Below are 8,968 nucleotides of genomic sequence, written 5' to 3'. Positions count from 1 at the left end.
GACAAGCTTTTGTGTCATGAATTGACATCAATCTCTGCCTTCTACGTCCTCAGCCTCCTGAGTCCCAAAAGCACAGATGTGTGGTGCTTCTGTACCTTGCCCAGTGGTCCCTAGAATGTTTTCTTGAGACAGGGTCTTGCTCCATTACCCAGGCTGTCTGGGAACTCACTATGGAGCTTAGGTTGTTTCAGGCTAACAAGTGCTGTAGCTACAGCCATGAGCTACCATACTTGTCGTCATCAACAGTTCTTAGCTGGAAATATTTTCTGTGTGCATGGGTACTTGGGCTGAGGCCATCTGAGTGCAGAGGTCAGTGGACAACTCTCAGGGAATTGGCTCTCCTGTCCCTCCAATGTGGGTTCTATGGCTGGAACTCAGAGCCTCGGGGACAGGTGGTTTTGCCACCTGAGCCATCTTGCTGGCTCTGTAACGTACTTCTACATTAAGGAACTTATACTGTTTAGACATTATGCTAACATACTCTTACCCAAACCCTAAACAACAACAACAACAACAACAAATCCACATCACCTACTTTAAGGTGTTAATTACTTCTGTGGTTGTGCTGGATGGTTTTAGGTCAATTTAACACAAGCTAGGGTTATCTCAAAAGAGATAAGGATGGAATAACATTGGGCTCTGGCAACCTGTAGAGCATTTTCCTTATGATTAATGGGGAGAGCCTAGGCCATTGTTTTGGGGGCCACCCCTGGGGTAGTGTTCCTGGCTTCTATAATAAAGTGACTAAAGGAGTCATAGAGAACAAGCCACTGAGCAACACTCTGCTTTGGCCTCTCCATCAGCTCCTGACTCCAATTTCCTGGCCAGTTTGAGTTCTCACCCTCATTGCTGTTGAAGATCAACTATTATATGGAACTGTGTGTGAAATAAACCATTTATCTCTGAGCTACTTTTTTTGAATATGATGTTTATGTAATATGATTGGACATCACAGCAATATAATCCTAAGGAAGAGAGTGGTGGTGTGAAACTACAGTCTCCAATATAGGCCTGGCTTTCAACAAACACTATCCTTAATTACTGTTGCACGGTTTGCTAGAAAATACTATCTTTGGTTCTAGACAAGGTTTCTTTGTGTAGCCTTGGCTGTCGTGCAACTCACTCTATTGACCAGACTGGCCTCGAATTCATGCTCCTGGGTACTGTAATTAGAGGTGTGCTGTACGACTGTAAAACTGGAAATAGCGTTTCTATCCTTTTCCTATTGATGAGTTCTGGAACTGCTTCCACAGTTTGATGATTTGAAGAAGGCCACTTTGACCAAGTCTTACACACAGCCTGGGTTACAAATGTGACATTTTTTCCTGGCATAGCACGGCTACATTCCAGTATGTACATGCCTCGACCTCCCTGGATTTTGATTCCTAGACTTATCTGGATGATGTTTTGTAAACCTTCCTGGATGATGCTCTCTGGATCTTCCTGCTTGATGTTCCTGTCTCTAGTACATGGAACTCACTATGCCTCTCAGATGCACTCCAAATGTGGCATGCAAAGTTTGGAATATAAGGGTGTTTATTCTTCTTTCCTTGAACACCTTTCAACATGTCCGTTGGTCTCATTTCAGTTTTACTGTCTAAAGATCACAGATGGATGAAGGGATCTTAAGGGAAAAGCAGATAAGAGGGCTCTGGAAAGGCAGTGAACCAAAGCCACCTAGGAAGAAGTGATAGAGGTAGTAGAGACTGCAATGAATTTGAACACACCCAGACAGGCTGCATTTACGACAGAATCATTTGCCAGTGATGCTCAATCAACCTCTCCTGGTTCATGGTGAACCTGGACAAGAGGAGCTCCTCGTTACATCATCTGCACGAGTTTATTCTACCGACACAGACATCACAGTGAAGAGCAGCGCTAGGGAGAAGGGAACAAGCAATTTCCCGGAATAATTGCATTTAGTGACACCGCAGGACCTAAAATTCTGAGCCCTCTAGTGGGCAGGGAGTTAGAGTGCCAGGCCCTCCAGGGGCCCCAACTCCCAGTACAGTGTCCCATGGTGTCCCTGCCTGCGGCAACAGTGAAGGTTGACTAGGGTAGGGCTGAATGGTGGATGGAAGCTCTGCTCTCCTCTTCCCATGCTGGACTGACTAGGGGGGATGGGAAGGATTTTAGCCACCTCGTGGTTGGAGTGAAGGATTATAACTGTGTTCCTGAAGCTGTGACAATGAATGTCTGACAAGTTTTCTAGAATTAGAAAGTCCACCTCTTCCCCAGATGCCTATCTATCCCATATATACCCTGAACTTACAAGGTCAAGCACACACTTTACATTGTACCTAACTCAGCATGAGGTGAGCAAGGACCTGTCTGGGCTGGGGTTGGGGTTCCAGGGAAGGTTGGGCCCCAGGGCTAAGTCTTTTACTGATTGCCCATTTGTGTCACATTAGTCAAGTCCCTCCCTCCCATGACCTGATTACAGGGTGTTTATGGGTCACCTGTTATGCCTGCTGAGGATCAGTGCTAAGGAGCAGGAGGCCCAGGAGACAGATACTACAGATTGAGTCCCTGCTGACTGATTGGCCAACAGGAACCTGGGGGTTCTGGGAGTAGCTGGAGAAGGGCAGGGCCAGTCTTCCCTCAACTCCAGATCACCTTGTTATGTGGAGCAGACTCTATGAACAGCAGTGCTGTAGAAGCTTGTAGACACAAAGCATATATATGTGGAGGGGGAGAGAGATTGAGTCTAAAACATCGGTTCCTCTGAGAAACTGGACCATCTCACGGGGGGAAATAGCACTTTTTTTTCTAACTTAGCATGTGTCTAAGTTTGGACTACTGCTGTGAAAAACACTGAGGAAAGCCAACATTTAAAGGAAAGATTCACTTCATGTTAAACTTCCAGTAAGCAATCGATTACTGTGAAATGCCAGGGGCCAATGAAGCAAGCAGGAACCTTGAGGCAAGAGCTGAAGCAGAAACCGTGGAAGAAAGATTCTTACTGATTTGCACGTTGTATCTTTTTCAACATGCTTTCTTTTGCAATCCAGGACCGATAAATAGCTCAGGAATGATACCATCCTATTGATCTGGCCTCTAAAAGTTCAATCACTAATCAAGACAACATCCTATATACTTTCCTGTACTACAGGCCAGTGTTATTGAGGCACTTTTTTTAAAAAAAAATTAGGATTCTCTCTTCTTAGATATGGTTATGATTTGCTACTCCTGAATCCAAGGACTTCTGTTTTTGTTACATTTGTACACCTTCTGTAAAACACAATGACCAATACAAGTTATAGAAGCAAGTGCTTATTTGGGGCTTAGCGATGAGGAAGGATTAGAGTCCACAACCGCAGCAGAGGAGCAGGGCTGCAGGCAGGACAACTAAAAGAGGAAGCTAAAAGCTGAGGGCTCTTGCCTTGGACAAAAATAATGAAGCAGAAAGTACACTGGAAATGGCTAATCGGTTTTGAAACCTTGATTTCCAAGAGGAGACATACTTCTTCCAGGAAGGCCAAACTACATAAACCAGCTGTCCAGCTGGCTCTCTGGAACAAGAGGGATGGGTGCTGAGAAAGCTGAGCAGCAGGACTTCAGATATGGAGATGCCTGGGATATGAGTGGTATGCCACCCAAACCACCACTTTTGATCTCCACAAAGGGAAAACGAAAAGAATAATCAGGAAACAGTTTATGATTCAATTCATGCTGAGTGCCTTTGACAGTGTGTCAGTTCTCAATCGTCACTTTGATTTCTAATAATCATGTGAAACGTTACAATATATATTCACTTAAAATCATATTTAAGTAAGAAGCAAAGAATCTAGGTAATCCATTCCATACAGAGTCTTCTGATATCAAGAGTGAGTTTGCATTAATTAAATAAAAACAAACTAAAGCTGGTTCTTATCTGGTTTCTTCATTATTTATCTCTTTACTAATATTTATTTATTATGCCTACATGTATACCTGCAGGCAGAAGAGGGCACCAGATCTCATTACATGTTTTTAAGCCATCACGTGGTTGCTAGGACTTGAATTCAGGACCTCTGGAAATGTAGTCAGTGCTCTTAACTTCTGAGCCATCTCTCCAGCCCTTAATTATTCTTCTTGTTCAATCTGTGATATGTATCAGTAGGATTGTGCACACAAATTCAGGAAGCCTCCCTTTATTGTTTAAGTATGTGTGGAAATACACAGAGACATCTTCCAGTGTTTCTGTAAGTGCAAGTGTGTATGACTGAGAGAGAAGTAATAAATATTTAATCAGTTTAACAGTAAATTTGCCAAAGGCTTGCTATTTCTCAGGTTTAGAACTCTTGCATAGAACCCAAGTTGGGTCCGTATTACCCAAGTCTGGTGGGTCACAACTTCCTGAAACCTATACTCTAGGGCATCTGATAACTTTTTCTAGTGTCCATGGTAACAGGCACACAAATGTGCATGGGGCTACACACACACAAACACACATACACACACATACGCACATACACACACACACATATACACACATACACACATACATACACCTACACATATACACACACACACTCTTAAAAGTAGTAAAAGATTACTTATCGCAATGAAATTATTTAAACCTTTTTTATTTTATTACACTATATTGTACTTACCATTATATTAAAACATTGTTCATAATACTCTTAGTCCTTTCACAGTCTCATATCATTTTTTATAATTTCTCTTTTCTCGCAATTCTGTGTTTCACATTTTCTTTATATCAATGTGATGTCAAATATGATGACAAACGATGTTAAGTGACGTGTATTATCTTTTGGCCTTGTCATATTACACCTTTCTCTTGCTCAAATCCTCACTGAGATTTTTCAGGAGGTGTTTGGGGAAGACACCTCGGGTTCCATGAGACACCACGGATAAGACTGAGGAGTGTGGTAAAGGGACTGTTGCCGGTGACGACAACTAGGACCGGCAGAGTGAAACCACCTCTCTGGAGGAAGGTCATACGGGTAATTTAAAAAGCTTTAAATAGCATCACAGTAGCATTAAAACACATAATGCTATTACAACATGGAAGAGGCATTTTTAATCATTCTTTAACTTAATTACATTTTTGTACATAAATATATGTAGATATACACATATACATATATGCATCATACAAATGTAAAAATGCATATGCATAAACATATACACATGTCACAGAAACACCTCTACTGAAATCCTTGATCCCAGAATATTGCCTATAATATTTCTTCTGTTCTCTATTCCTAAGCCACATATAATACCTGGTATGTTAAAATTATCAGTTATTGAAAAAGTAATTAAGAAACAATGATTTGATTTAATATTCATCAAATATTCTGGGAAATAAAGTCCTTGGCCAGTGTCCAAAAACTGTGCTATATTTGTCCAAAAGCAGTATTGTTCATTTGAATTCCTATGACAGATAGATTGTATTAAATGCTTAGCATTGGGGTAAATATTAAATGATAGGATCCACTACAATAAACACACTATTATGATAAATAGGCTTGGATGTCCCCAAGTCAACAGATGCCACCATTCAGGGTTGATTACAGAGACATCAGAAGTAATTCACTCTACAGAGGGATGAGGGTTATAAGTGACTTTTCATGGTTTCATAATAATTGTCTCATTATAGAAAAAACCATTTTATCTGATTTGAGGAGAGACTACAATCACCTGATATTTGTATCAAGATGATATCTTATGTTTCATTTAGCAGTAAAAATGAAAAATCTTCCCAGATACAGGACAATTAAACATCTTAGTGTTCGGGAGCCGGCCGGCTGGCCCAGCTCCCCTCCCCAGCCCCGTGGGGCGGCCGTGCTGCTGCCCTCCGGACGACCATGCCGAACTTCTGCGCCGCCCCGAACTGCACACGGAAGAGCACGCAGTCCGACCTGGCCTTCTTCAGGTTCCCTCGGGACCCGGCCAGATGCCAGAAGTGGGTTGAAAATTGTAGGAGAGCAGATTTAGAAGACAAAACCCCCAATCATCTAAATAAGCATTATCGACTATGTGCCAAACACTTTGAGACCTCTATGATCTGTTGAACTTGTCCTTATTGTACAGTTAGTTCTTCGAGATAATGCAATACCAACAATATTTGATCTCTCCAGTCATTTGAACAATCCTCATAGCAGACACAGAAAACGAATAAAAGAGTTGAGTGAAGATGAAATCAGAACACTGAAACGGAAAATAATTGAGGAAATTTGTGAACAAGAACAGGAAATGAACAGCACTGCTCAGAACCCCAGTGCTGAAGCGCGGAGCCAGCAGGATGGAAACGTGTTACCTCTCACCCTCGAAGAGAAGGAGAACAAAGAGTACCTCAAGTCGCTGTTTGAGATCCTGATCCTCATGGGGAAGCAGAACATACCCTTGGATGGGCACGAGGCTGATGAGGTCCCAGAAGGCCTCTTTGCTCCAGACAACTTTCAGGCCTTGCTGGAGTGCCGGATCAATTCTGGAGAAGAGGTCCTGCGGAAGCGATTTGAGACCACAGCGGTGAAAACGCTATTCTGCTCTAAAGGTCAGCAGAGACAGATGCTGGAGATCTGCGAGAGCTGCATCCGGGAGGAGACACTCAGGGAAGTGAGGGACTCACACTTCTTTTCTATCATCACAGACGACGTGGTGGACATAGCAGGGGAGGAGCACCTGCCCGTGCTGGTGAGGTTTGTCGATGAAGCTCACAACCTGAGAGAGGAGTTTGTGGGCTTCCTGCCGTACGAAGCCGATGCAGAGATTTTGGCTGTGAAATTTCACACTACAATAACTGAGAAGTGGGGGTTGAATATGGAGTATTGCCGTGGTCAGGCCTACATTGTGTCCAGTGGGTTTTCTTCCAAGATGAAAGTTGTTGCTTGGAGACTTTTAGAAAAATACCCTCAGGTCGTCTACACCCTCCGCTCTTCCTGTGCCTTAAATGCGTGGCTGGCAAAGTCTGTCCCTGTCATCGGGGTGTCCGTGGCTTTAGGGACGATTGAGGAAGTCTGTTCTTTTTTCCACCGGTCACCACAGCTGCTCTTAGAACTTGACAATGTGATCTCTGTTCTTTTCCAGAACAGCAAAGAGCGAGGGAAAGAACTGAAGGAGATCTGCCATTCCCAGTGGACAGGCAGGCACGACGCCTTTGAGGTCTTGGTGGATCTCCTGCAAGCACTTGTTCTGTGTTTAGATGGCATAAACAGCGACACGAGTATCAGGTGAAATAACTGCATAGCGGGGCGAGCGTTTGTGCTCTGCAGCGCAGTGACAGACTTTGATTTCATTGTTACCATCGTTGTTCTTAAGAATGTGTTATCTTTTACGAGAGCCTTTGGGAAGAATCCCCAGGGACAAACCTCGGTGTCTTCTTTGCAGCCAGTAGCCTGACTGCAGTCCTACATTCGCCTAACGAGGTGATGGAGAACATCGAAGTTTATCACGAGTTTTGGTTTGAGGAAGCCACAAACTTAGCAACCAAACTTGACATTCAAATGAAACTCCCAGGGAAATTCCGGAGGGCCCAGCAAGGTAACCTGGAATCTCAGCTAACCTCTGAGAGTTACTATAAAGACACCCTCAGTGTTCCCACGGTGGAGCACATTGTTCAGGAGCTTATAGATAAATTTTCTGAGCAGTACCTCAAAGCTCTGAAATGCCTGTCTCTTGTCCCCTCGGTGATGGGGCAGCTCAAATTCAACACCTCAGAGGAACACCATGCCGACATGTACAGAAGAGACCTCCCCAATCCCGACATGCTCTCGGCCGAGCTGCACTGCTGGAGGATCAAGTGGAAGCACAGAGGGAAAGACATCGAGCTTCCGTCCACCATCTACGAGGCCCTCCATCTTCCTGACACCAAGTTTTTCCCCAATGTGTATGCCTTGCTGAAGGTCCTGTGTATTCTCCCTGTGATGAAGGTTGAGAACGAGCGCTATGAAAATGGACGGAAGCGTCTCAAGGCGTATCTGCGGAACACTTTGACAGACCAGAGGTCAAGTAATCTGGCTTTGCTTAACATAAATTTTGATATAAAACATGATCTGGATTTAATGGTGGACACATACATCAAACTCTATACAAATAAACCAGAGCTTCCCACGAATAATTCGGAAACCATTGAAAATGCCTAATAGATTTCTAAAACGACTGTTCTTGTGTTTGCCGTTTGGAGGAAGTGGAAGGTGCGGTGGGTCAGTTAACCGCTGCGTGCCTTGCCACGAGACCTCCAGTTAAATGCGTCATTAGCTGTTGGTAGTCCACATATTGGCCCCTGTTTGAACTCTCATGCTTTCCGTACCTGTCTGTTCCCGGGAGTTGGCGTTGGGAATGTCAGAATGCCTCCCTGCTGGTGGCACTTGGGAACTGTTTAAGTTGTTTTAGATATAACATTATCATTGTGGATTCAGTTGTCAGCTGTTGCGTTATCAGGCCTTTGAAAAAATGAATTTGTGAGAGATACATTTTATAATGTATTGCGATGAAGTACACCATTGACTTTTGACCTGTAGGAGTTATGGGTGTTTAAAATTTGTGGTAGCAGCACTTGGGAGGCAGAGGCGTGAGGATCACAAGTTTTAGTTCAGCCTGGGCTACATAGTGGAACTGTCTCAAAAAAAAAAAAAAAAACCAAACAAACAAAAAAAAAAAAAAAAAAAAAAAAACAAAAAAAAAAAAAACAAGGGCTGGGGATAGCTCAGTGGAGCACTTGCCGAGCACGTACAAGCCCAAACCTCAGGACTGAAAGAGAGGAAAAGAAAGGAAAAAAAAGCAACAGAATCCAACTGCATGATGATCAGTCCCAGGAATTACAAAGGAAGTCTGTGAGCTCAGCAAGCAGGTTTCAGTAGTCTGTCCAGGACGGAAGGACCCCAGAGGAACAGGTGAACGGCAGAGCCAGGCCCTGTCAACCCCTTTGGTTGTTGCTGTTTGCATTCCTTTGTTGAGCCCACATTTCCATAGCCCTTTCCACAGGTAAATTCACTTCTGCCCTGCGGTGAAGACAGGCAAA

At 43.6% G+C, this 8,968-nt stretch overlaps 1 pseudogene; it reads left to right on the top strand.

The window, feature by feature from the left end:
- The first annotated feature begins 5,798 nt into the window (after window positions 1-5,798).
- Window positions 5,799-8,104, top strand: LOC148118291 (52 kDa repressor of the inhibitor of the protein kinase pseudogene; annotated as a pseudogene).
- Window positions 8,105-8,968: the final 864 nt, after the last annotated feature.

Source organism: Myodes glareolus, chromosome 23, assembly GCF_982192425.1.
Source record: "Myodes glareolus chromosome 23, mMyoGla1.1, whole genome shotgun sequence".
NCBI lineage: Eukaryota > Metazoa > Chordata > Mammalia > Rodentia > Cricetidae > Myodes > Myodes glareolus.
This window is presented reverse-complemented; position numbering and strand designations above follow the sequence as displayed.